The sequence below is a fragment of the Microcebus murinus genome, chromosome 10, assembly GCF_040939455.1.
Source record: "Microcebus murinus isolate Inina chromosome 10, M.murinus_Inina_mat1.0, whole genome shotgun sequence".
NCBI classification, from domain to species: Eukaryota; Metazoa; Chordata; class Mammalia; order Primates; family Cheirogaleidae; genus Microcebus; species Microcebus murinus.
Window position 1 is genome coordinate 14,353,035 of NC_134113.1, and position 27,205 is coordinate 14,380,239.

The 27,205-nt window shown below is 51.5% G+C and overlaps 1 protein-coding gene and 1 long non-coding RNA gene across 6 annotated transcripts in view; both read left to right on the plus strand.

Moving 5' to 3' along the window:
• SYN3 (synapsin III) overlaps nt 1–27,205 on the plus strand; it is a 440,909-nt gene that overhangs the window by 248,988 nt on the left and 164,716 nt on the right. The window lies entirely within an intron of this gene.
• On the plus strand, nt 6,598–10,945 carry LOC142873339 (uncharacterized). The gene is made up of 2 exons (XR_012921382.1): nt 6,598–8,721; nt 10,362–10,945. It is a non-coding gene; the product is annotated as an uncharacterized LOC142873339 (long non-coding RNA).

Genomic DNA, 27,205 nt, shown 5'->3' on the forward strand with positions numbered 1-27,205 from the left:
GTGTGTAATTACTTCCTTGGCCCCCTCCCCTCGCTCTTCTTCTCCTTCTTTTTTGCTCTTTTATAAAATTGCCTTCTAAGCAGCAGGAATTACTGGTCAGCACCTCGCCGGCTGGAATGTGGTTCTTTCCTGCCTTTTGGTCCTGCCTGTGCCCTTGTCTCTCCCTGCATGGCCTCTGCCTCTCTTCCTGTCTGTGCTCCTCGCTCCAGCCCTGTCCGTATCACTTCTCTGTCGCCCTCTCTGTCTCTGTGTCTCTCCCTGTGCCAGCCCGTCCCTCCCTCTCTCCGTCTCTGCTTTGCTCTGGTGTCTCTGCGTGTTTCGGTCTGTCTCTGAGCTAGACTCTGTCTCTGTCCCTTCCCCTCCCAGGAAGGCCAGGCAGGTACTTGGAGGCGCCAGGTACATTTGCTGTGACTAACCCGGGGCTGTGCAGTGGCTGCCTCTTTGCGGACCTCTCTGGGTTCCTGGGGCGGTGGGAGGAGGAAGCCGCCAAGGAAATCTGGCCCTGCCCAAAGCTGCGCATTGCCCTGTCCAGAAAGGAAAGAGGAATAGCAAAGAAGAGACAAACATGAGGCGCTGGTCGGTGGCAGTCCGTCCCCCGGCCCCTCCGCCCCTGAACATCTGTTTGAGGAAGGGTGGGGTGGGTGGGGTCCCACCCTCCAGATGTGCGGGCTGAGGCTGGGACGGCTGGCAGGAGGGACGGGCAGTGACTTCACAACCCACTCACTCGGGGGAGCGGCGGGTGTGCGCAAGGAACAGGAGTCCAGGCTCTTCCTCCGCCACGCATGGGCGGCTGGGTGCTGGGCTCGAGGTTTACAGGGTGAGGAGTGGAAGTCCGCCATGCCCCTCCTGCCTGCAGGCTGGGTTCACATCCTGGCTCCTCCCGGCTTGCAGCAGTGAGCCTGGGACCACTGAGTCCCTTTCCCGGCCCATAACCCACCACCTGGCAGAGCAGTGATCATTCTTCCCTCGAAGAGCTATCATTTGGTTAAATGGGATCATTTCTCCCAGGTGCCTCCTATAGTCTCCTTCCTCCACCTTCCAGAAAGTTGTCCCGGACAAGCACGACTCCTCCGCCCTCCCGCTCTGTCCCCGAAGCTGTCTGTGGGTCTTTCCTGCCGCGGCTGCCTTGCCGTGTGAGCAGCCCACGGCAGCATTGTCCTCGTTAGTTCTCAGACCTTCTGCCCGAAATCTGGTCTCCTCCTTGACTCGGTGAGCCGCTGGGCCTGGCTGGCAGCGTCTTCTGCTAAAAGAGAGGAGTCACGACAACTACTGGGTGAGATCGAGGACTTCAGGGTTAGCCAGAGCCAGGTTTGGATTTGACTGTCTCGACTTACTAATCTATAAAATGGGCACAATGAGAGCAGGATTGGGTCCTGAAGGTTAAATATAACGAATTGCTTAACACACTAAGCCTTCAAGCATCGCAGTCTGACTTTTGGCTATCGCTGCACGGCATTTTAGCTTCCTCGGCACCTGGAGAACTGCCAGGGTAGGAAGCAGGCTTTTGGTAAACGGAGGCGGGAGAGAATGGAGCTACCCTCACAGATCGTTTCCTCTCCGTGACTTGGCCATTGCAGTTTAGCTTGGACTGGGCTCCTGGGGGTGTCCAGCCTCTCAAACTCAGAACGATTTCCAGAATCATCTAGGTCTGCCACCCATTTCCATGTTTAGAAGGCAAACATGAGGCCCCAAGGAAGGAAAGGGATTTGCTTAAACTTGTAATAAACATGTTCATAGAGTTGCTTGTTCTCTAGTAAAATGCAGAGGAGATCGTATCTGGCAGCAGGGCCTTACTGGTCCTTACCTCCTGAAGGCAGATGCACAAGGCCTCGCCAGCCCCAGGTTTGCACAGGGAAGAGGCAGTAGGAGCAAGGAGTGGCCTGGGAGGTCACAGAGTGCATTATCTCATCAATAACCCCTTCCCCATGCTAGCATGGTCCAGCCCATGATCTCCAGCACGTTCGCTTGCTCAAGATCACACAGGTCGTGGTGCTGAGTTAGAATTCAAACCTCAGTCTATGTAAGTCCGGAGCTGGGTTTTCCATGACACTCACTGCCTCTGGAGGGAAGCAGGTGCCACCAAGAAAAGGGGGACCCCAAGAGGAGGCTTGGACTCCGGGAAGACCAACTTACCACCTCCTGGGGGGGCCTCAGGCTGCCCAGTCTCCAGAGAGAAGAAACAGGCAAGGGAGAGGTTGACAGCCCAGGTGGACCTTCAAGCTCACCTGTGCTAATTGGAGCCCAGGGAGAGGAAGCGCTAAAGACAATTGTCACCTGAGCCCCAGGGATACAAACAGCCCACTCTGTCTACCTGAGGAGGGAAAGCAGCTGACCTCTGTTGCCCACATTTTCAAACGTGGAACCGCTTTGGTGAAATTCGTGGAATCTGTGAGACTAACATCTTCTGAGCAGGTTGGCAGCAGCCAGCAGGGACAGCTGGCTCAGCCTTCAGCCTCTCTGTCTCCCTCTTCCCCTACCGCTCCCTCCCGCTGTCTCCTGCCCGGCTTCCCTGCTGTTCCCTGCCCCTTGTTAGAAGGGACTCCAGGTACCAGCTGGCTCAGGGCCCCAGGATGGCTCAGAGTGTCTGCAAAGGCCAGTCCTGTTCCGCTGGAGAGACATTGGGTGTTCAGAATCAGAGCTGGAATATTAAGCATTAGGCCGCTGTGACTTCCAACACAGGCCACCCGTCCCTCACCAGCCCCTAGGAATCCACTGCTGACTCCCTGTATTTCCCAAAGCCACCTGTGAGTCCCACATTTGTGCTCACTCCGGGCTACTGAAACAGCCAGTGTTAAGAATGCTGTTTATCTCATATTGATCGATTGGAGAGATCTTTGATTAATCCAAAGTGTGTGATTGATTTGCTATTATTCATTATTATTTAACAGACAATTAGCCATGTTCCTTTGGGTAAGTTACTTAGTTTCTCTGATTCCTTCCCTAAAAGTGGAGGATGTCATACTTCCCAGGGTCCTGGTGAGGATTCGATGAGCTAATACTTATGTTAAATAAAATGCTCAGGGCAGTTCCAAGATCCTGGTAAACAACTGTTCATCATTAGGTGTTTTTGCTGTTAGTGTTGCTCTTGATGGCGTGATGATTTTAAAGCACAATATCCACAATAGCCCAAGGAGGTGATATGGGAAGGCCATGTGATAGAATGGAGAGAGCATGGGCTTTGCACTCACACAGAGCTGAGTTCAAATCCCAACCCATCTGCTCCCTCTCTGGGTGACCTTGGGTGACCTGCTTTCCTTCTCTGACCCTGTTTCCTCGCCCACAATGTGAGAGAGGCCATGTCTGTGCTTGGCAGAGGGCAGGCATTTGGACAGCAGTCCCCTTGGTGACAGCCCTCACAGCACTTACCGCCCTCTCCCGACCTCTCCTTGCCGCCTCTGCAGAGCACCAAAGCTCTGGATTGAGCCGGGTCTTCTGTCCTTCTGTTCTCTGCCTTTCCAGTGGGTTCCACAAGGCCCTGTGAGAGCCCACGCTGAAGCCCAGGAGTCATTCCGGGCTGCGTGACCAAGGGCCTGGTGCTTTAACTTCCTGTCTGGTAAAACGGAAAGTGTTAAACTAGAAAGGTAAATACTGGGGTTAAAAGCTAATTTCCTATTCGCTATATCTTAGGCATGGGTGGGAGTCTAGAACCCTTTGGCGTGGGACACCTGACTATAATCTGATCAATAACAGACCCTTGGGAAGGTGCTAGTTAAAGAGACCCTGTGAAAAATCAATCCATAAAGCGAATATTGTTTCCCACTAATTGATCTGGGGACAAATCAAGGTTTCTACCAATGCTCAGAGCTTGTCCTGCAAGGTGAGGCACACGCTAGTATGGTTGAATGGTTAAGAACTGGGCTTTAGAGTCAGAATGCTTGGGTTTGAGTCCCAGCTCTGGCACCTTGGACAAGTTACTGACCTCTGTGTGCCTCAGTTTCCTCATCTGTAAAATAGGGATGATAATATCACAGTGCATAGTTGTGTGAGGACTGAGTTAACCAATGTAAAATGCTAACAACAGTTCCTGTGTTGATAAATACCAGCCTGTAATTGTCACTTCTATGTCAACCCCCACCCCCCAGTGTTTGGAGGAAAGACATTTAGAATCTATTCCTGATGCTCAGGATAAAGATCAGTGTCTCCCTTGTTCTCAGCCACCTGGAAATAAAACTAGCCAAAGCCCAAATGGTGGCATTTATCTACAGTGCCCATGCTGCTGTGCCCCAAACATTCTCCTTCTGTCCCCTCTGCCTGTGGCCCCCAGGGTACTGCGATCTTTAGCTCTCAGAGCAGCTCATGGTTGGAACAGACCACCAAGGTTATATAATCTGATCCCTCTTTGGATACTGGGATCTGTTGGCTCACATGCCTCCTCCTTGAATGCCTCCAGTGACAGAGAGCTCACCACACCCTGGGCACCCCACCTCACCTCTGGGTGGCCCTAATTCAAGGAAAGTTCACCCCAAATTGAGCTCAAGTCTGAGTCACTGCAGAAGCAACTCCAAGCAGGTGATTTCCCTGTTAGTTGACCTCTGCCCTTTCCTCATGACCTGCAGGGTCGTATCTGAACTCCTAAGCCCCTCCTAAGGCCCAGAGCCCTCCTGCCATTTCCAGCTGGGGCTTCTGCCCCACGAGCCGCACTCTGCGTCTCACCTATTTTTAAATGTGGTGCATCATTTTACAACTCTTCGATGTTGCGTGTGCTGTTCTATCTCTCTTCTCTTCTCTGATATCTCCTGCATATTCTCCAAGACTCTGAAACCCTTCTCCTCCAGGAGCCTGGCCACTTCCCTCAAAGGGTTTCAGGGCTCTGTTCTCCAAGCTTCTCTAGCACCTCTCACTTTGCACTGGAGTCACCTGTTTATGTGTCTGTCTCCCCACTAGTGGCAGCTCCTTATCCGTTTTCAACATGGTACCTCCTGGGCCTAATTTAGCACCTGCACAGGACAGGTGTCCAGAAAGTCAATGAACACAGTGACTGACCCAGCTGACAATTCCACTCGTGGGTGCAAGTTCCATCCCTCTTCATACAACTGCCCTTCGAATATTTGAAGACAATTCTCATGTTTCCTGGATCTTCTCTTCCCCCAAGGTGACATCCCTAATTCTGCCAGCCTTTTCTTATATGATGTGGTTTTGGGTCCCCCTTTATCTCTGCCACTCTCCTCTGGACAATTCCAGGTATTCAGCAATGTGTGTCTCCCAAAGCTGAGCCCTAGGCCCCCATGGTGGCCTGGCAGGTGCAGGGGGTCAGCAGGACTGTTCCCCACCTGTTCTGGACACAAAGTGGCTCATGGCATAAAAAGGGCACTGGCATTAGAAGCAGCTGAACATGGGCACAGACTAACTCTGGCATCCATCAGCTGTGTGGCCCGGGGAAATATTCAAAATATTCAACAACTGGCATGGTTCAGGAACTGACCAATCAACTATAGCTTTGGAGAAGGTTATCCTTTGAGTTTGGGGATCACAGGGAAGGGGTGGAGGTGGAAGATCAGGACAGCAGGTAATCAGCAACCAATACCAAAACATCTGAATATTGTAATAGCTGGTATGGCCATTCCTGTGTGGGCCAGGTGGGTATCAGTTCTGGAAAGGACCAGAGTCAAGTAAGTTCAGTGCTCTGAGCCTCAGTTTCCTCCTGTGTGAAATGGAGTTGGAGGTAGTCTCTACTGTTGGGCTCTTCGAAGGGACACAGTAAATAACACCCCTCTCCCAGGCCCAAATCCAGAACTAATTAAGAGACGAGGAAAAAGAATGAGCAGATGGGAATGAAAATAATCACCTTTACTGCCTTAGAGAAGTTCTGTTGGAATATCTGGCTTACGTCTGCAGGTGAGTGGGTGCCTACCTGAACCCAGGATCAGACCCTCTCACCTGGACGGTCCCCTCACAGTGGGGTCACCACCTAAGTCTCCAGCCTGACCTCTGTCACACACCTTGTGTTTCAGCCATGCTGAGCTTTTGGATAACTTTTAAATGTGCCAACTCTCCTGGTAACCCCGTGTCTTTGCCTGCTGTTCTTTTTGTCCCAGAATGTTCTGTCTTCCCTTCCCTGGCTGACAAACTGCTACTCATTTGGTAATACTTGGCACACACGTCCCCTCCCTCAAAGCCTAACCCTGAAACTGAAATTGGGGGCCCTGGATGCCATGCTTGATCGTGGGGGCAATAGGAAGCCCAGCAGGGAGTAACTTGAGAGGGTTATTTTTACAGGTAACCAGATGTTAGGAAGAACTTTCTTCAGACTCAAAGTCATCTGGCCATAGCTTCATTTCGGCACTCGGTGTTTGCCAACAGGGAAGGGGGAGAGGGACCCCACCTATGCGGTGCTTTGCTTTCCCGTCTGGTTTGTGCAAAGGCCTTTCACTTTCTGTTTCCCGCTTGAGCTCTGTGTTTCTTGCTTCTTGATGAGACAAGTCTGGATTCTGCGTGGTGACATCACGTCCACACTCCTGGGGGCAGGCGCTCTCCAGGCTTGTGCACTGTTCGCATTGTCTCTGCTGATGCAGTCACTTCGCCTGACAATCCTGCCCCCTCCCCCGGGGAGAACCCCTCCCTCAGACATTATTAACCAATCCCCAGCCCACGTGACGCCATGAGTCGTGCTAGTCTGGAGGCGAGCTACGGAAATGCAAGCACTTGACAGATGAAGAGTGCTTCGCATCAGTGGTTATTATTACCGACTGTCAGGATAACTAATGCTTAGTTGCTGCAACAGATGAACCCTTGAGAGCTCAGCGGCTTACCACGATAAATGTCCCTCTCTTGCCCCTGTGACGTGTGATGTGGGCCAGGCAGTCCTCCTCTGTCTGGTCACTCACCCTCCGGAGCACTCAGCCTCCGAGGCCATCACAGCAGGAAGGAAGAGAAAGACGGAGGAGACACATCGATCCCGATAACTCCGCGGGGAGGTGACACCTCGACCCCTTCGCTCACAGCCCGGTGGCCAGACCTAGTCACGAGGCCGAGCCTGACCCCTAGGGAGGATGGAAGGATAGAAGAGCACTGAGACATTTGGCAGTTTGGAGATTTGGACAGGAATAGATTTGCCCCCTCGCCTCATTTGAAAAAGGATTTGGGAACAAGGCCATGTGCAGACCAGATTCATAAGAATGGCTCAGTGACGTCACTCAGCTTCACCAATCCTCAGCTTCCTCTTTAGCAAAGTGAGGATAATAGGAGTGCCTAACCTCGTGGGGTTGTTTTGAGGTTGGGGTGTACACGGGACCAGACTGACCTATTAGGACTGTTCTATTAATATAAAAATCAGCTGGAGCTGGAGCTCAGCTCCGCTTGGCTCTTTGGGTCTATGGCATCATCGAACACTTCGAACTCAGCACACACTAAGTCCTCAACTGTGGTTTGCAGTTCTCCACTCTTCGTTGTTCTGTAGCTGGTGTTTTGGACCTACCGATTCACTTTCAGAGAGCCGCGTGCTCGCTTACTGGATGCCTGGGGCCGAGCTGGCACTCAGTAAATGTTGGTGAAGAAACAACCAGGGAACATTTGAAGGCACACAGGCTTTAAGCAAGTAAGGCACAGGCCAGTGGGTTCATTGGGCCCCCTTCAAAGGAGGCTACGTGATATGCTCTCAGCCCTTGGGTTCTCAAAATACTTTTCTTTAATGTAGTATAGTGCTGGTCAAATTGCTTCTGTGCCTCTGTTTCTCCATCTGTAAAATGGGAGACAGTAGAGCATGATTCTGAAGTCAGACTGCTCCAGAGCCTCCAGCTGTGGGTTCTCACTTTTGTCCATTGTATATTTGGGGGCAATTACGTTATCTTTCCTGAGCCTCATCTTTCCAACCCATGACAAGGGGATACTAATAGCACCCGTCTCATGAGATTGTGTGCACTCAAGGCAAAGATTTGTACAAAACGCCGACACTGTGTCTGTCTGGCATGAATCCCATAATGCTGGGTAACATTAGCAAAATGGGGAGTGAGTACTCCACACTATGGAATACTATTGAGCGATAAAATAGAACAAACTATTCACATGAGCAATAATATAGATGAATCTCAAAAACTTTCTGCTGAGCAAAAGAAGCCAGATGCATATAATTTTATTTATAGGAAACTCTAGAACAGACAAAACTAATCTGCAAAGGCAGAAAGCAGATAAGCAGCTTCCTGGGGTGACTGCAAGGGGGCATGAGAAAGTTTGGGAGGGATAGAAATGTTCTACATCTTGATAGTGGTGATGGTCCCATGGGTGTATCCATTAGTCAACACTCATGGAATCTGAACACTTACATTTGATGCTTTTATGGCATGTAAATTATACCTCAGTAAAGCACATTTAAACATTAGCAAACAAACAAAAAGTGGAAACATAAAAACGAGAGGGTTGGACTAGTTGCATTCGAACTCTGATTCTAGGAAATCCTGCCAGGTGTGGTCCCTGCTCTGCCACCCAAATGGAGCTTCCTGGCCAGGAGCCCCGCACTCCAGTCTCCTGCCTCTGGGCCTCTTCCCCACCATCCACCCCGTCTGTGCACGTCCTGGTGCCTTCCTCTGACCTCGGACCTACCAGCTCCAGCTCTTTGCTTTGTCAATAAACCAGCGTAAGGGTGTGGCTGGGGCAGTATGAGGTCCCAGACATGAGTGGGAGCCCCAGATATTAGCTCATAACAGGATGAAATGTCACCAGCCCCACTCTGGGCCGGGGGAACCGGTGACCCTCTGACTTCTAGGGGCTGCTGACCATGATTCACAGGTCAGTGTGGGAGGCTGCGGGCGGTCAGCTGAGGGTGACTCTTGAAGGTCTGGCCTTCTTTTTCTGAGACTATCAACTGGCTTGTCAGGAATAAGACAGACCCCCTTCTAAGCAATCAGAACTTCCAGGGCCACCAAATTCCAGGGCTGGATTTGGGGGGAAGCTGGAAAGGGGAGAGGAATGATGTTGCAGCCTGTGCTGGATGATTTATACAAATCCTTTTGCTTCCCACTGCAACATTATGCGTTTGAACTGCTCATAGTAATAATAGTGATAATACCATTAATAGCTACATTCACTGAGGGTTTACTATGTGCCCTGTACTTCCTTTAGCACTTTATGTTCATTATCTCAGCTAATCTGTCTCGTAGCTACCACCATTACCCCCATTTTGCTGATGAGAAAGTTAGAGCTCAGAGAGGTTAAGTCACTTGCTCAAAGTCTCACAGCTAGAAATGGCATAGCTGGGACTTGAACTCAGTCCGTCTGATGCCAGAACCTGCAAAAAAGCAAATGCTTCATGTCCTGTCCCTCAGCACTCACAGAGCAAGTGACCAGGGGACACCATGTAAAACCCAGTGGTGGCAGTGGAGGCAGATAGAGCATGACCTTCCCGGCATTTCTGCCTCCAAATCCCACACAAGTCCCCCTGATCGGAGAAAAGTAAATCAGACCAGGACCCCCAGCTCCCAGGAAGTCTAGGAACATGCTTTTAGCTTTTCCCTGCTCCTTCCTGAGCAGGCGGGCCCGTGGGAAGGAGGGTGGAATGGCCGCTGCTGAGAAGCAAAGGCCGTGGTGGGGCCGTGCGCAGGGCTTTAGGAGGACCGCGGAGAGCAAGTAGCAGAAACGCTGTCAGCGCGCTTCATGGGGATGTAGCTCAGGACATACGGGGACGGTCCCGTGGAATCCGGGGGTAGCCATACCTCCAGGAGGGGCCTGGAATGGGAAACACTGCCGGACTTCCCCTTCATCTCTGGCTCAGCCTGCTCTGTGCACCTGCTTTGCCCTGCCCCCACCCTGCAGACGGGCTCCCCTGTGCCTCGGGTCTGTACAGTAGGAAGCATGGCGGCCAGCCCCAGGGACTGAATGTCTGTCTGTCTGTCTGTCTACCTCTTTCTCTTCCCCTCCACCAATTCCAAGTTCCCTATGCTTGGGTCAAGGTCCCTGCTCCCATCCTCTGGTCACGTGCAGGAAGGCTGGGGCAGGCCCTGGAGACGAGCTGGGCAGTTACGATGATGTGGGGAAGAGGCTTGTTGGCCCATAGGCTAAGAGCACTTCCCAAGATGTGTCCGACGTGCATATATCTACTCGCACCATTACCTGGCCCAATCGCGGCTCAGGAAGTTTTCCGACTGCTCCCACGTGCAGACACGCCTCCAAGCTGTGGACACTCGCTCAGACAGCAGATGAGGGATTGCATCTGTTCCCCCACCCCAGGACCTGCAAGGCAGCAGACTCAGCCTCTCTCTATATAGACACCCACAGGCTGTGGCAGCAATGGCCCTAGACAGTCTTTATTTATTTCTAGACCTTTCCTCACTCAGATCACATCCACATTTCCTTTGGAGTCTTGGCTCTTTGCTCAGTTCAATCCTGGCTTCTGGCCCTTTGGACTAATTGTCATTCCTTGGTTTCCACAGCATAAGTCTCTGTCCCCTCAACCAGGCTCTGACTAAGCATGACCCTGCGATCCTATAAGGGCCCACCTCGTCCAGAGTGTCCTCAGGAAGGCCACTGCCCACGGCCTCAAAACCCGGCCTCCAGCTCTTGCTGCTCAGCACCCTGGCTGGGCCAATCTGAGATGTTCACGCTGAGAACTTCAAGAGCATCACATGAGCTTTTGGCCATTTGTACTCTGCCAAACTCTTGGGCTTTGGTTCAGAACTCTGTGAGTCCGGGCTCTACACCAAGCCCTGTGCCAGATGCCGGGACACAGAGATGAACAATGTAAGGTGTCGCCGTAAAGACTGGGCACTGGGCATGTCAGATGTTGGGTACCAACCAAGAGCCAGCCACAAGGAGCCACTCTCCTGGGCCCAGACAGCGAGGAGAGAACTCACAGCAGCCCAGAATGTCAGAGATAATTCTGATCCTGGCATAGGAAGTGGGAAGATAGGAAGTCTTTGTTAGTTCCTCCTCTATGGGCACAATGAGGTATTCATGCTATTCCCCTCGGGACTTGGGAAGCATTTCAGGCCCAATAAAGGTCTGTGCGTCATCATAATTGTGTAATATGGCTGCCTTCTTTCCGCCCCACCCTTGCACGTATCCTGGTCAGGGAAGATAAAGTTCTGTTGCTGCTGCTGCTGCCCCGGACACCATCAATCAAGCTTCCTCCAGTGGCCTCAGATTGAGACTTCCAAGGAGCTGGACAGCTGGGGACCTTTCCATTGCCCTCGCTGCCCACCCTCAGCCACTGTGTAAAGGGTCAGCCAGTCCCCCAGTGCTCTGGGTACAGACTCTACTGAAGGACATTGTGCCGTGGGGAGCAGGACATGCCTTTGAAGTTCAACTGCCCTGAGTTTGAACCACTTCTCAGCTCTAAAGACCTAGACACTTTTTTTAACCTCTCTGAACCTCAGGTTTTTGTTCTGTTTTGAATTTGTCCAATGTGTAACATGAGACTTCACAAAACAGGTGTCAGGATTAAATGAAATGGCCTACGTAAAGCTCCCAGCCCTTTGCCTGGCATCCCAGATTCATAGATTGTGGGTTCCAGCTCTAGGTTCGAAGCAAATGTGGAGAAGTAAATGGACATGGTTCCCACCTCTGGGAACTTGCTGATCTTTGGTGATTGTGCTCACCTGGGTGCCACAGCCTCCTTTGTCCATTGGGCAGTGAGATCTATCCCATAGCATAGGTAGCACTGTTAGTCCCCATTTTACAGGGGATATTAGGAGGCACAGGGAGACTAACGGACTCATCCATGGTCACAGAGCTGGGAAGAAGTGGAGCTGGGATTGGAACCCGTCCTTCTGGCTCCGGAGCCCACGATCTTACCATTTGACTCTGCTGCCTGCACCATCCTGCAGGGTTAGGTTGGTGTGGGGAGTCACCAGGAAGCAGAAAGTAGTGAATAATGGTTGGATTTGGATTTAGGCAAGTTGGAATCTGACTTCACAATGGTGGTGACTATGGTGTGGTCCCAAAAACAACCCGTGCCTCCAGAGTTCTTGTGCAGATCCAGTGAAATGCACTGGATCAGCAGCCTGCTGTGTGCACGCCGGGCACTGTCCCAGGTGCTGGGTTGAAGCCTTGAGCAAGACCGTGATCTGGACTCAAGTGGTCCCTGCCTCACTGTCTAATGAGAGAATCAGTTCTCATTGGAAGAACTCCGCAAGCGCAGGTTTGTCGTTAGTATTGAGCAAGTGAAAGTGCTTGCAGCTCTGTAGGGACTTAATGATACAAAACGACACAAGAATAACGGCAGTAACACTGAACATGCAGTGTTTTTTCTGTGCCAGTCACTGTGTTATTTGCACACATTTTCTCAGTAACTCCCTGCAAACATTGCATGTGGGCATCATCATTGATCCCTATTGTACACATGAGAAAACAGGGAGGTCGTTGATTAACAGCGAGTTGAGCAGTGGAGCCTGTTTTCCCACCGAGGTGGTCTGCCTCCAGGGCCTCTCGTCCTAAATATCTCACCATATGGCCTCTCCTGCATCTTACTACTTCCTTTGGTTGTTTATGTCTCAGTAACATATTTAGAAATGTCTGGAAGTCTTGTAAAGGGCTGTGTCACTAACTAGGGGTGGGGGATTTACCCGCAAGTCTCCATCCCTGGCCCTGATCCTGCACCTACTTTAGACATAAAGACAGATGCTCGGCTACAGGCTGGGGAGCAGAGCCCCTGGCACTCGCTGGCGAGGCCCCCAGCACGCCAGCTACCTCACCACTGGCCCTGACATCACTGCTGGCCAAGCCAAGAGCCTGGGCCGTGTCCTGAATCTAAAAGGCTGACCGTCGGCTTTTATGAAGCTGTATCTTTCTGAGAACTTCCTGGGAATGACCTCACTTGTCCTCTATGCACTGCCCCAGCAACGGTGGCTGGCAGCTTCTTCCCAGATTTATAGATTGTGGGGCTGGAGGTGCCAGAAAGAAGTGACTTTTTCTAGGTCATCCAGTAAGTTTGGGTACAAAGATGCCCCCCACACCCAGGTTCCCTGAATCCCAGTCCTGAGATGGCATCTGAAGCCACAATGGCCAGAGACCTAAAGTCACGCAGCGAGGGGCAGCAGAGGTCAGTTGGGAAGTCCACGCTCCTCTTGGTCCAAGACTCTTCCTGCCACATAGCACTCCAGCCATCCCTTCACTGAAAGACTTTTGTTGATCATCAACTATGTGCCAGGAGCCAGGCTGGGCACTAGGGATGCCAAGGTGGACAAGGCAGGCTTGTCCTGCTATCACAGAGCTCGCAGGCCAGGAGGGAGGACAGCCCAGAAGCAAGAAACCAGCACTGGGGTGAATGCTATGAAGATGAAAGCACAGGGCACAGCGACCCTGTGTCGCCTCCACCAGGGCATCAGAGAAGGCTGTCCTGGACAGGATGTTTGTGGTGATGCATAAAAGTGAAGGGAGTTTTCCAGGCAAGGTGGGCAGGTGTGCTGCAGGCAGAGGTGCTGCACGTGCAACCAGAGAGGACATTCGGGAAACTGAAACACGATGAAAGAGGGAGCAGCAATCGATGTGCCCGGTGGGGTAGGCAAGGCAAGACCAGCAAGGCCTGAGGTCTGTTTTAGTTCTCTATGCTTCTGAACAAGTTTCCACAAATTTAGCATCGTAAGACAACACTCATGTATTCCATCACAGATTCCAAGGCTCAGGAGGCTCCAGGACCTGCATTTAGCAGCAAATCCTGAGCAAATACACCATTGGTATAAGGATGGGGTGTGAAATGAGAACCTTAATTGACACTTAGAGCAGGTTACTCTTGAAGGTAGTGTCAGATCGTGCTCTCCCATCAAGATATGCAGGAAATCGAACTCAGATCAGCGTGCCAATCTGTTGATTTAGTTGCAGTGGGAAAATCCTGGAATCCGCACGTCTAGCCCATCCTCTCCCTAAAGGCAGAAACACGTGGAAGTTGCAACATGCTCAGGTGGCTGCTTAGAAGCAAAAGTGTCAAAGGGATGGCAGTCAGTGGGTGAACATTAAATGCTACCAGACTCGGACAACTTGACGCAGCCACCTCCCAGTTGGTTCAACTGGGCCGATGGGCTGGAAAATGCTCAAAGTATGCCCTGAGTAAATGGCAGCCGCCATTACAGCAATGATTCTTCATCTTAGACAATGTCATTGTCTAAGGGCATTAGGCTGGGTGACTTCCACAGCGCTGGTGTGCTGTGATTACAAGGGCGATTGTTAACTTATCTCGGTGTAGAGTCTGGAGTCTGAGCCTGTACCGTCACCATCCACAGCATGACCACTAGCGGTGGCATCAGGGAAGTAGTGCTCATCCGTGAACCATGTTTAGGGCACACCGTTAAGTACCACCAAGGTCCACAATACTCCCGTAGGGTAGTTTTTATCACTCTCTCATTTTGTAGATAAAGGTAGAAGAAACTGAGGCTCAAAGAGACAGTAGAACTTGCCCAAGGTCACTTAGCAAGTGCTCAGAAGAGACGGGATTCCAACTGCATTGAGCGCACGCCCTTCTGCAGCACGAGTAAACCCCATCATGCTCCACCTGCCCGCCGAGCAAATACATGCTATAAATTCAACCTTTCCTCCCCCACTCAAGAAAATAGGTTGGATGGTGAGTCAGTGAGAGTGATGTCATTGTGGGGGTAACCTTGAACCCACTCTAACTTATTAAAAGAGGAAGTGTTTGTACAAACATCCGTAATCTTAGGAAGACAGTGACTGCTGGCTCGAAAGTTCCCAGACACCTGGTGGTAGGACTTCAGTCCCCATCAGCGCGGTTCCCAATTATTTTGGAGGGTCCCCTAAAGGTGCCTCACATCTGCTGACAACACTAGCTGTGATTACGTGTGGGTGTCAGTCCCTCCTCCTCTCCCACTGGCTCTGCCTTCCGCGTCTCTGTGTCCATCACCCACCTGGCTGCTTGGAGTCAACCCCCACCAAAAGGGGGCCACGAAGCAGCACATTCATTCACCCACACACTCATTCATTTATTTAACTAACATTTGCTGAGGATCTACTTTGTGCCAAGCACTGTTCTCGGGCTTGGGGAGAGGATGGTGATCAAGACTGACAGGTCCCTACTCGTGTGTAGCTCAGGTTCTAGTTGAGGGTGTGGGGAACAGACAATTAAAAACTGGGCAGCTGAATCAGTGAAGAAGAAAACTTCAGATAAGGTTAAGAATTCTAAAGAAAATAAAGAAGACTGCCCTGATGGAGAAGCACTAGGGGCCTCTGTCTCCTGGGCCCACCTTTGACTTCCTTGGTGCTGTCCCAGGCACACAGACATCGTCCCACCTGCATCTTTCTCTTCTCTTACTGGGGACTTTCTCTGGGGCCCCAGGAGTGTGCTCCAGCCACACACAGGGACTGACCTTCCCCCAGGGCAACCTTCAACCAACGAGGGCCAAGCCAGTGGATAAGTCCAACTCCTCTATTACTAGTGGGACAATTCTGAGTCATGTTCTGCACGATCACTCGGGGGGCCCCAGCAGGACTGAGCCTCAGTTTCCCTGAGTGATAACCAGCTGAGTGGCATGCCCTGTTAACATGCCCTTCTCTGCACACTTCCTGACTCCCCAGCTTGTGCTTCCTGGGATCACTCACACAGAAGCCACCTACACCCAGTCTCCTTTAGTGTCCTGGGGGACTCCAAACTGAGATATATGGTCAGAGTCAGCCTCGCTGAGGCTGCTTGACCCAAATTACGTGCAGTAACCAAGATGCAAAGGTCTGGAGGGGAGGGCTTCCCATGGAAAGGGAGGAGCAGGGGTGCAAGCCCTGAGGCAGGGAGGAGCTGGAGTGAGCACGGACCGAGAGAGAACTGGTGTGGCCAGAGCACGGGAGCACAGAGGAGCATGGTGGGAGACGAATTTGGAGAGACTGGCGGTTAAACTTCATTACAAGTTCAATGGGAGCATTGGAGCATTGGAGAGTTTTAAGCAAGATTAGGACCTCGTCTGATTCACATTTTCAGGAGATCTCTGGGTGCTGTGTTAAGAACAGGTTGTGGGATGGTAAGAATCGAAGCTGGGGGACCATGTAAGAAGCTGGTTCAGCTGAAACGAGAGTCTGGCCGTCATCCTTAAATACTCTCGTGGGGTTTCTCCTCCTGTGCCCTCCTCGCCTCTGAGAGACCAGGCAAGCCCGTATGCCATTCTGTCCCTCCCAACCTCTGTTCTCCAAACCAGGCCCTACTCCGGCATCCTCCCCCTTGAAAAACCTAAGCTCCCATGCACGAAAATGAAGACCAACACAGGTGCACGGAAAAGGAGGCAAGAGCTGTTCTGCCAACTGCCGGACCAAAATGCCAAATCTGTGAGCATGACACTCTAAGGTCAACATGGACACAGAATTCAGACCCCCTCTGAATACTGCAAAAGAACCTACACCGGGTTGTTAGTTGTTATCATCTAGACTTTATTTGGATATTTCTTAGGCAGTATGGAGACGGCACACCTTACTGACGCCTGTTTTCTCTGAGCCCTTCTCCTGGGAGGAAAGAGAGGTGAAAGGCCAGGAAGGAGCCAGAGCAAACAGTGTCTCCTATGTCGTGCTCAGGAGAACTTTCTCATATTTGGGAGATTGAGCTGAAAATAAGACTCGAACTGCACAGAGCAAAGGACGGGGCTGTGATGACCAAGGTCAGGTCAAAGCAGCGTCAGACCGAATGCTAAGTGTTTGCTTTCTGAGGCTGCTGTAACAAATCACCGTACACTTAGCAGTTTAAAACAACACAGATTTATTATTTTACCTATTTGGAGGTCAGAAGTCTAAAATGGGCTGGCAGGGCCTGTTCCCTCTGGGGGCTCCAGAGGAGAATCCATTTCCTGGTCTTTTCCGGATTCCAGAGGCGCCTGCATTCCTCAGCTCGGGGCCCTCCTCATGTCACTCTAACCTTGACCTGGCTTCAGTCATCACATCCCTTCTCAGACTCTGACCCTCCTGCCTCCTTTTCTTTTTTAATTTTTCAATTTATTATTTATTCATTTATTTTTAGAGACAGTGTTGCCCAGGCTGGAGTGCAGTGGCATGATCATAGCTCACTACAACCTCCAACTCCTGGGCCCAAGGGATCCTCCTGCCTCAGCCTTCTGAGTAGCTGGGAGTACGGGTGCACATCACCACACCCAGCTAAAATTTTTTACCTTTTTGTAGAGATGAGGTTTCACTATGTTGCCCAGGCTGCTCTCAGACTCCTGGCCTCAAGTGGATCCTCCTACCTCAGCCACCTAAAGTGTTAGAATTACATGCATGAGTCACCTCTATCCCCTTTTTATGGGGACCCTCGTGTTTACATTGGTCCCACCAATATGATGCAAGATAATCTCCCAGCCCAAGATCTTTAACTTAATCACATCAGCAAAGTCCCTGTTGGCATGTCAGGTAACACATTACAGGTCTGGGAATTAGGGCATGGACATCTTGTGGGGGTGTGAGGAGGTTGTGCCCACCACACTAGGAAAGTGGGTTTTTAGATAAAAGTTCGGGAGAGAAATTTCGTGCTGAGTTTCAAAAAGAAATAGTTAGATTCTGATTTATGGCCCCAGAGGGCACCCCAGCTCTCGAGCAGAGATGATCCTGTGCAATGGGCCCCCACTCCTGGGCAGCCAAGGCCTGTTCTACCAGCATGATCCTCAAAGGCAGCGAAGCAGCCTGCTGTGGTGGACAGAGTGCCCTGCGCCTGGGTTCTGATTTCTGCGCATGCAGGTGTTTGACAAATGCCTGGCCACCCCCTCCTCTCAGCATCTGCGTCTTCCCCGGGCCCAGCCCCCTACCTGGGAGGGGGCTCTGACTGCATCCTTGTTTCTCTCTACTGTAGCACCTCCAGCAATATGTCAAAATCTACTTTTCTTTTTGTCTCCCCCACCCAACCAATCTCTTTGGGGCAGCATCACTGTCACCTACTGGGCATTTACTACATTAAAAAAATTAAAACTGCATTGAGCACTTACTGTTTGTCAGACACTATACTAAAAGGTTCACGTAGATTATCACATTGAATCCTTCCAGAAATCCTACTACTAGGTAAGTGGTGTTACTGGCCCCTGTTTTATTAAAATGAAAAAGGGAAAGTGACACTGAGGCACAGAGAGGTTAGGTGACTTGCCTGGGATCACTCAACTGGGAGAAGGCAGAGCCTGCCTTGAACTCTGGTCTTCTGCCCTGGAGTGTGTGCTCTTTCACAACTCCCCGATAGGATACGGGAAGGGGCAAATGGATTTGGGACAGGACGGGCTGACAAGCAGGGGAGTGTTATCAGATAGCCTTGGATTACCGTGTTTCCCCGAAAATAATACCTACCCATAAAATAAGCCCTAGCAGGATTTCTAAGCATTTGTGCAATATAAGCCCTACCCCGAAAATAAGACCTGGTGATGGGCGTGGCTATGCAGTGTATCTGCACAACCCATGCATTTCGTCGAGGAGCAGTAAATGGGACGAGCAGCCCTTCTCATCTGCCCCATGAGAGCTCTATTGCCCGGCATGAGAGATTGGGGCCAATGGTTCTAAAGGAAATAGAGTTGCAAGAAATTCAGGATGGAATTCGGTGTTTGGAGAGTGATGATGATGTTCCAGAAGAAGACGACTTGATTATATTTGAATAGATGTAGATTGTTGTACCATACTTAAAAAAAAAAAATAACACATCCCCTGAAAATAAGCCCTAGGGTGTCTTCTTGAGGAAAAATAAATATAAGACCCTGTCTTATTTTCAGGGAAACACGGTAGGTGCTAGAAAATGCAGCGTCTCTCTCCTACTTTGCCTCTCCTTGCTGGAAGACTTGGCTGTGTTGCTTCCCCTCTCTGGGCCTCAGTTTCAATAGACACTACCGGGGGGGCTTGCAGAGGAAGAGCAGGCTTGCTCCCACACTGGCCCTCTGTGTTTCTAACGCCGCTAGCCTGCTGGTAGCCACCCCACCTTGCTTTGACCTTAAAGCATGCCCACGGGACGTGGCGTTTGCTGTCACATGGCCACGTATGGCCAGCAGTGCCAGGGCCAGGTTCCCGAGGCCCCTTCACGTGGCGCGGGCTGCAGCTCCTCCGTCCCCCGGGCCCCCGGCAAGGATCCAGCCGGCAGCCGGCAGCCGCAAGCATGAGCTGTTTCTGTGGTTTCTACTTAGAATAGTTTCCTGTTTCAACCTGCCAGTTCCTTAAAAGCATTAGCTTGAGGTTTTGCCGAATGACTCCACTCTATTTTCATAAAGGGGTGGAGGGGCTCCTCCCGGGACCGGAGCCCAGAGCAGAAATTCCACATGAATTAAGGGTATAGAGAGCTTGGAAGTCCGTCTCCTGGAGGAAAAAAAATAGTCTGGCTGGGGTGACTTTCAGAGAGTAGGAAGAGTTCCCGGTTCTTGGGCCCAACTTGCCTGAGAGGCTGCCTTGCTTCCCTCGCCGGTGCCTCAGTTTCCCAATCTGTCACATGAGGGGGTCCTCCCTCTAGGTTCTGGGCACGTCCCAGGCCTCCGTTCGTTCAGTGTACATAAAAGTAGTGACAATAGTAGTAGCCGGCACATGCGTAGCACGTCCCGTGCTATTCCGAGCACTTTGTAAATGTCCATCCACTTTGCACTCATAGCAGCCCTCTGAGGGGGCACTCTCCCTGTCCCCATTTGCAGACGGGGAACAGAGCAGGTGAGGTTGGCTACTTCGCCCATGGTCACGTTACCTGTGAGTAGTCCAGTTGGGAGCTGAACCTAGCCCATGCTGCTGGCTCTCTCAAGACAGATTTGGTCTCAGAGGGCACAGGTTTGAGTCCTGGATTCATCGTCTGGGCGACCTTGGAGAAGTCACTCAACTTCTTGGAGCCTCAGTTTCCTCATCAGTGACATGGCGCTCACTGGACCGAGGCTACTCATCCCCCTGAGTTCGTGAGGCATTTGAGGTGATGATTATTTATGAAGAAGCTCAGGACCAAGACAAGCCGTCTCCAACAGGGGCTTTATTATTACTCCTACCCTGGCCCTGGGCCCACCAGCTGGGGCTGCTTCCACTGGGGGGGGGGGACTCCAGTGGGAAGGCCCAGTGCAGCCCTGACAGTTCCAGAGCCACGTCCCCAGCCTGGGGGTGGGGTGGGGTGGGGGCAGAGCCTTCTCAGCAGCCCTGAGTCAGGGGTCCAGCGTGGACGGCCCCACCCCCAGCCCTGCCGAGTTGTGCGTGGGCATCTGCTCAGGTGGAGCTCGTGTGAAGCGAGATATCCATCCTTCTGCCTTCTTGGCACCACCAGGTATCTAAGAGGCATCGCCAACCTAATCCACCCAAACAGAACTCTCGGTTTCCTTCTTGAAACCTGCTCTTTCCCAGCCGGCCCCGTCTCAGTAAGGCGCATGACCGTCTGCCCAGCTTGCTCAGGCTAAAACCCTCCGCTCCTTTCCCTGCGCAGCCCACACCCAGGCCCCGTCCCTGCTATGTGCATTCTTTGACTCCACCCCAGAGTATGTCCTGCCTCTGTCCCCTCCTGTCCACCTCACCACCACCGTCGAGGGGCAGGTGAGAGACGGTGGTGGCCGCCATCATCATTTACTCAGTCTACTAAGGCAACCCCAGCCAGCCTCCCCATGCGTGCCTTGCCCCCTTTCCTCTCCCGCACACAAACAGAGAAATCCTCTTGAGAAAACACTTCATCAGCCCCCTGCTTAAAGCCCTCCATGCCTCCCAGCTGGGCAAAGAGTAAGCTCCTCACATGCCCTCGGGGATGCACTCACCTCATGCCACTCTGCCTCTCGCTCATGTGCTCCTGCCACGCTGGCTACTCTCTGTTTCTCCAGCAAGCCCGTTCCCACCCCAGGACATTTGCACCAGCTGCTCCCCTGCCTGGAATGCCCTACCCTCCTGCAGCTGGCCCTCTGTCATTGGTCAGGTTCCAGTTCAAATGCTACCTTTCCAGAGACCCTTCCCAAACACCCCGTCTAAATGCATTCCCTGCTCCTTAGCCACTCAACACCTCTGTTGGTTTTCTTAGAACACTCACCACCATCTGACATTATCATGTTTGTTTACTTGTTTACCTGTCTACCGTCTGCTGCCTTCACTAGAACGATAATGGAGGCTGAGACATGTGCATGTTTTCACGGCTATATTCACAGCGTGCCACCAATGGCGGCAGGAATCTGATACCTAAAAAGCACTTGATAAATATCTGTCAAATGCATCAGTGAACTTGCTGTGTGGCTTGGAGCAAGTTAACTCTCTGGGCTTCCGTTTCCTCATGGGTAGAATGACGGAGAATGAAAGAGGCTGGATCAAAGGGCTCTCCTGGTTCTGACACTTTCTGAATCTCTGGACTCACAGGTTCACATTGGGATGGATGGATGGATGGATGGATAAGTGGATGGGTGGCTGGCTGGCTGGCTGGCTGGCTGGCTGGCTGGCTGGCTGGCTGGCTGAATAAGTGGATGGGTGGCTGGATGCATGGATGGATGGACAAACAGATGGATGGACAAACAGATGGATGATCCTGGGGCTTTGTTGAAGCCAGCCAGGGCAGAGGAGGCATCAGGAGCAAGGTGGGGGCAGGAGAAGGGGGCAGATAACTCCAGTCGGATTGTGCTTCTCCTACCCCAACTGAGGGAGAGGCATGATGCCCTCCATCCTCCCTGCCCACCCCACAGACTACCTTCCCCGTGGCTGCGCCAGGGAGGTGGCGGCAGCAGCCGCCCGCCCGCCTGCCAGGAGCTCCGCCCAGGAGATAAAAGTGACCGAAGGAATGTGCTGGCAAAGCTGGTATCCCTGTCTTCTCTAGGGTGTAAATGGCTTTCCTGCTCCCGCAGGTTCAAAGAGCACTTCATTTCACAGCGAAAGTACAGCTAATGAGAAACAGATTCTCTGGCTCCGGCTACAGCTCTGGGAGCCCGGGAGGCAGAGGAAAGCCCCCAAGAACCTGGATGCGAATGTCTGCACAGAGGGGCCCCTTCCTGCCCCCCTCCGGGGTCGCAGAGCTATCTCATGGGCAGGGGGAGGGTTGCTGAGAGGTGGGCGGGGCGAGAGCAGAGCCCCACAGGTGGGCGACAGGGGCCTCGAGGAAGGGGCTCTGAGCCGTGGGCCTTCCAGTCACGCTGAGTCCCTTCTGGGCCCGGAAGCCAAGTCGGGCAGTACCTAATGATGAGAACAACAGCTCCCTTGTGCTGGGGGCTGCCCAGGTGCCCGCCGTGGGGTGGCACAGTGAGAAGGCCACTGGCTTTGAAGCCACGAGACCTCGTCTGTGGACTCTAGTGCTCGGTTTCCTCAGCTGGCCGGTGAGCACGCTGGTGGTGACCGATGACAATCCCAACAGTGCTGTCCATCACGCAGTGGAAATAACACTAGATCGAGGTGCTGAAGACCTGGGTTCTAGCTTTGGTTTGGCCAGGGGTGTGACCGTGGGCAAGGCAGGCTGGGGCGATGAGCTTTGGATAACAAAAACAACCTACGTTCACACTCAGATTCTTCTTCCCACTTCACAGGGAATGATTGAGAAGTCACTTGGCATCTCGGGGCATCTGTTTCCCCATTTGTAGCCAGCACCGATAACATCAGCCTTGTGGCATGTAGTCAAATGAGAAGGGACACATAAACTACTAGCATGTAGTAAGTAGATGCTTGAGGATAGGAATGGAACCTGGTTTGCCCCAAAGCCTGAAAAGGAACAGGGCAATCTGTGACCAAACCAGAAGACAAAGCCAGGCTGGACCCAAAGCCCAGCAATACAGCAAAGGTAACCGGTAGCAGAGTAGGTGCAACATCCCAGGCTCTGTCTGCAGATCTTGGTCTGTCCTCACAAAAAGTACCTGGGGCAGGTACTATTGTTGCCTTGAAGCAACTAAGGCCAGGACTTAAACCAAGAAGGCTGGACTCTGGAAGATGTGCTAAGTCCTTAAATTATTCTTCAAAGCGTTTCTGCAGCCTTCTCCCCTCTCCTCTGGGTGCCTACCTACTCCCTGGAGTCCAGTTTTCAGCAGACTCAAAGTGCACAAGCTAGATGGCCAGCTCCCTGCTTCCCCTTTCCTCTCCAGGATGTTAGAAGGAGTATTTCCTTCATTCAGCAAACATTTCTTGAACATTTACTATATGCTGGGCATTTGGGATACAATAGTAAACAGAACAGCCAAAAAAAAACCAAATCCTTGTCCTCATGGAGCTTATATTCTGGTTTGGTGGTGAGGAAGACAATGAACAAATAGATAAATAAAATATTAAACATCAATCCCAGCACTCTGGGAGGCCAAGGCGGGCAGATTGCTCAAGGTCAGGAGTTCGAAACCAGCCTGAGCAAAAGCGAGATCCCGTCTCTACTATAAATAGAAAGAAATTAATTGGCCAACTAATATATATATATATTAGTTGATATATATATAGAAAAAATGGGCCGGGCATGGTGGCGCATGCCTGTAGTCCCAGCTACTCGGGAGGCTGAGGCAGTAGGATTGCTTGAGCCCAGGAGTTTGAGGTTGCTGTGAGCTAGGCTGATGCCACGGCACTCACTCTAGCCTGGGCAACAAAGTGAGACTCTGTCTCAAAAAAAAAAAAAATTAAACATCAAGGCACAGTTGATTAGTTCATCCAAGGTTAGTGGGATACTTATCTGTGGGCTCTAAAGGAATTTGGTTCTTGTGTTATTCATTATAATATTTAACACCAGCAGTGTGCCAGGCATTATGGGAGGAACCAGGATTAAAAAGACCTATAACACATTTGCTTTACCTTTGGTGAAGGCCTATTCTAGAAGGAGAAATATAGACATTGAGCAATTTTAATACATGGTGCTAAGAACTGTTCTAAAGGAATCCCCCCACCCCCTGACCAATACCTCAAAGAAGAGATGAGGGAAGAACCAGGAGAAGCCCGAGGAAGGCCTCTCAGAGAAGGTAACATCCCAGCCAGTCTTGAAAGGTGAAGAGGATTCCACCAGAAAGAAACAGAAGTAAAGACTTCCTGGAAGGGGAGCAGACATAGAAGCAAGAATGCGCATAGCATGTTTGGGAACACACAGCAGTCATTCCTGTGCACATGAAAAGTAGGGTCGATGTAGCAGAAGGATGGGACAGGAGAGTATACTAGGAACCCTGGACACCATCAAGGAAGTAATGAGGAGTCAGAGGACCTTTCTAAGGGTGGGACCAGTCACTCGTGTATTTCACCTACCTGTCTTCCTGTTCATGGAACCTGCCTTCAGCTGTGTCTAAACTGATGCTAAACCTATCTCTTGGGTACTTAAAATGAGTTATTTCATCTTTCAGTTCTAGAATTTCCAGTTTATTTTTTTTCTCAGTTTCACTTCTCTATGTAAATTTTCCATCTTTGCCTTTTATTTCCTTGGACATATAAATCTGTATCTTACAGTCTATGGCTGATAATGCCAATATATGGATCACCTATGGAATCTGTTTATATTGCTCCTTTCCTTTCCTTTCCTTTCCTTTCCTTTCCTTTCCTTTCCTTTCCTTTCCTTTCCCTTTCCCTTTCCCTTTCCCTTTCCCTTTCCCTTTCCCTTTCCCTTTCCCTTTCCCTTTCCCTTTCCCTTTCCCTTTCTTTTCTTTTCCCCCCAGTCCTTTGGTCTTGTCTCCTAGTGTGCTTGGCTGCCTTTGGGCCAGGTGTCACCTGAGGTTCCAACAGTGACCACCCCTTGCTCAAAGAAACAGTCTAGAGTCTTTCCCTTGGCGGAGCATTGGGGTCAGCGCAGTGATGATTTGAAGGGCACAGTGACGTAGCAGAGACCACAGTGCACTTGTTTGGGGGGGCAGAATCTGTGGCCATTCTGATGGCTAGGGCAAGACAGCACGGAGGGCTCTGGAAAAGGATATGGGGGGGGGTGGGGGGGACCAGGGTGTGGGCTCCCCAGCCTGGGCCCCTCCGTAGTAACTGCCCACTCACCAGACTGGGAGCAGCACAGCACCAATCACTCCCCACCCCACCCTACTCCAGCTGGGAAAGACATCCTGGCTGTGCAAACTAACCTTATGAGTCTAATTCCAAGAAGGCCAAGGAATTTGACAGGAAACAACACAAGCTAGTCGCCTCAGATCTCTGTCTGGGCTTGACATGATTGGGTCTGAGATAGCTGCAGAGGGCCTCGTTACTAAATGTTTGGAACCCACATGGACGAGTACACGCTTGTGTGCGCAAACAGGAAGGTTGAAGATGAGGCCACCAAGGGGTGAGGCCATGCGGGCCTCTGTGCAGAAACTGAGACCAAAGCTCAATTTCGAGTCCGATCCCAGTGGAGAGGGTTTGACAGGCCCTGTCAGTCAGACTCCAGCAGTCTGTGTCCACAGCCAAGAATCCTTCACCTCCATCCCCACTCTTCGACACTGCTATTCTTGGGAGCTGGAGGAGGCTCCGAGAGGCTGTTTTCAAGTGCTCCTCTGCCAAGAGCATGTCTTGCCAGTCACTTCCTGGCCCCAGCCCTCAGCTCGCCCAAGTCTGACATCACTTGTAACCCACCGCCGCCACCCCCAGAATGAAGAGCCACCTCAGAGGCTGGGACTGCAGGCCTGGTCCCACTCCTTCCTGGGCATGTCTGCCCGACAACTCCCAGAGAGACAGCACCCCGCCCAGCGGCACACACAGCCCTCACTGCCCGGGGCCGTCCCAGTGCCCCAGATCTCCTCTGCTGGGGCCTCGTCCATTTGTTATGGGAGAGATGGATGAGGTCAGGCACTGGGACCCCAAAGGCTAGGGGCTTCCCCCTTCATCCCAGCCCCCCCCCCCAGGGGGCTTTTCTTTTCACTGAGTCTGGGATGAGTTCAGCCTTGGCGCTGATGTGGACAGGAGTACAGCCTTGTGGACTCAGGGGCCCAGTCTAGCTGAGTTCCCCTCCTGGCCTGCTGCTTGCTGGCTCTGTGGCCTTGAGCAAGCCACCTGACCTCAGTGTCCGCGTGTGTACAGCGGAATCGTCACCTCGTAGGGTTACATCAGGATTAGTAAATGAGTTTATACATGTAAGTTTTTAGAACAATGCCTAGGACCTAAGGAGTGGTCAGAAAGTACTAGTGGGAGAGGGGAATGGGGGTTTGATGTTTACTGGGTACAGAGTTTCATTTGGGGAGGTGAAAAAGTTCTGGAGAGGGAGGGTGGTGATGGTCGCACAATAATGTGAATGTGCTTAGTATCACTGAACTGTACACTTAAAAATGGTTAAAATGGTAAATTTTATGTTATATATGTTACCATAATTTTTCAAAAGTATCAGCTATGACTGTGACTTGGCAGGGCCAACTCCGGGGTGGACCAGCGTCCTTGCCAGCTGGGAGGAGGGACAGTCTCCTCCTTCAGTGTGGAGTTTGGCTCCATGTTGGGCTCCAGCAGCTTCTCCTACCCAGGAGAATTCAACTCTGAAGTCCTCAAGAGGTTCCACCCATGAACCTGGCTGCCTGGGGAGCCCTCTGAATTGCAGACCGTTAGATGCACAACACAGATATGCATGCGCCCAGCTTCAGAGAGACGGGCAAACAGAGAAACACACCCGAGGAGGCAGACAAGAAGGGATGAGGGGATTGAGTGGGAGCTTTGCTCTTTGGAGGTGGGAGCTCCAGCTGCTCCGGGTGACACCCTGAAGGAGACTGGATGGGGTGGGGCAGGGTCACCAATCACGGCCTCATTGCACCGTCAGGTCTCGTGCAGGCTCTACCCACCTGCAGCAGCCTCGCTCTGCTCCGATCCTCTCCGAAACCTCCCAAGCCCTCCCATGCTCTGAGGCTCAGCAAACAGCCACCTCTTGAAGACGGCTTTCCTGGATCCTCCAGCAGCTCTTGCTGGTTCCATTCTCTGCACTAAGAATCAAAGCCTCAGTAGATTAGTTAGTTCCAGCTCAGCTATTGTTCACCAAGCACTGTGTGTGTGTCAGTCCTGTCTCCTTCTTAAAGGCGGGGGCCTTAGCTTTTCTTCTCTGCACTCCTTTCCTTGCACACTGCCCCTAACTGTGCACACTCTCACCTTTTAAAATTATGGTATATTGATGAATTTTTAGAAGCAAACAAATATATAAGATATTTCACATCAGCAACTCCCAAAGTATATTCCATGAAACATCAGTTCCAGAGGATGTCAAGAGATAGGTATTAGGAGACAAGAGGGTTCCATAGCCTCATACATTTGGGAAACACTGAGCTAAGTAAAGCTAAACAGCTTTATCTATGACAGAACATATCAGAGACTATGAAATGTGAACAATTATTTGAGTGGTGGGCTGGGGCCTGCCCTCACTGTTCAATGACGCAACTTTGGTAACTCGAACATGGTGAAAGTTGTATTTATACCATGGAAATCAGCAAACACTACAAATCCTGGGCTTTGTTTTTGCTTTTTCAGAGAGCTGGTTTACCAGCACATTACTGAATACCACTTCAAGAAGGGACTGTGA